This window comes from Nannospalax galili, unplaced genomic scaffold (assembly GCF_000622305.1).
Source record: "Nannospalax galili isolate Female #2095 unplaced genomic scaffold, S.galili_v1.0 scaffold996, whole genome shotgun sequence".
NCBI lineage: Eukaryota > Metazoa > Chordata > Mammalia > Rodentia > Spalacidae > Nannospalax > Nannospalax galili.
Window position 1 is genome coordinate 4,033,138 of NW_008339436.1, and position 594 is coordinate 4,033,731.

The window sequence follows — 594 nt, forward strand, 5'->3', positions numbered from 1 at the left end:
TGGGGGGTGGGGGGGAAGGAGTCCAGCCAGGCAGCAGATGCAGAATTCTGCCAGGTTTTGAAAAAGCAATGAAAATGAGATGCATCCTGCCGCCCTCTCCCGCTTGCCAATCTGTCTGTCCAGCTAGGAAAGGGAGGTGCGTCTCACCTGGGCTCTCCAGCAGCATCAGTGTGGAGAGTGGGTACCAGATGTCTGGCCTCTGGCGCGTGGTTCTGAACTTGGCCGGTGAGCCTGCGGGAGTTCAGACCCCACCTTCCGAGGACGTTCCCGCCTCTGGGGCGGGACCTCCTCGTCCCTAGGCCCCAGGATCCACACCCGGATCCTCCAGGCTGGACTTCGGATTCGGATTGGCGGAACCTGGAGGAAGAGGCGCAGGGGCCCTGGAACCCGAGTAGTCAGAGCTCTGGGCTCAGCTCTGCGGACCTTATCCACTGTGCCGGCAGGCTTGGGTGTGGCTCCAGCGCCTGAGGGACAGCCAAGAGCTCCGGGCCCAGCCTTGAGACGTTTGAAGGTAATGGCCACAGTCATCTTCGCTGTCTCCAACAGTGCACCGCAACCTCTTGATGCTTGGACCCGCTTGGCTGCAGCAACAGG

General features: G+C 61.6%; 1 protein-coding gene across 1 annotated transcript in view; it reads right to left on the reverse strand.

Annotated features, from left to right (window-relative positions):
• The window catches only part of Znf488 (zinc finger protein 488), a 9,332-nt gene extending 9,105 nt beyond the window's left edge, over positions 1–227 (reverse strand). Inside the window, exon 1 of the mRNA XM_008834129.2 lies at positions 148–227. The gene's annotated coding sequence lies outside the window, so the exon portion shown is untranslated. The remainder of the gene's footprint in view (positions 1–147) is intronic.
• Between the last annotated feature and the right edge of the window lie 367 nt (positions 228–594).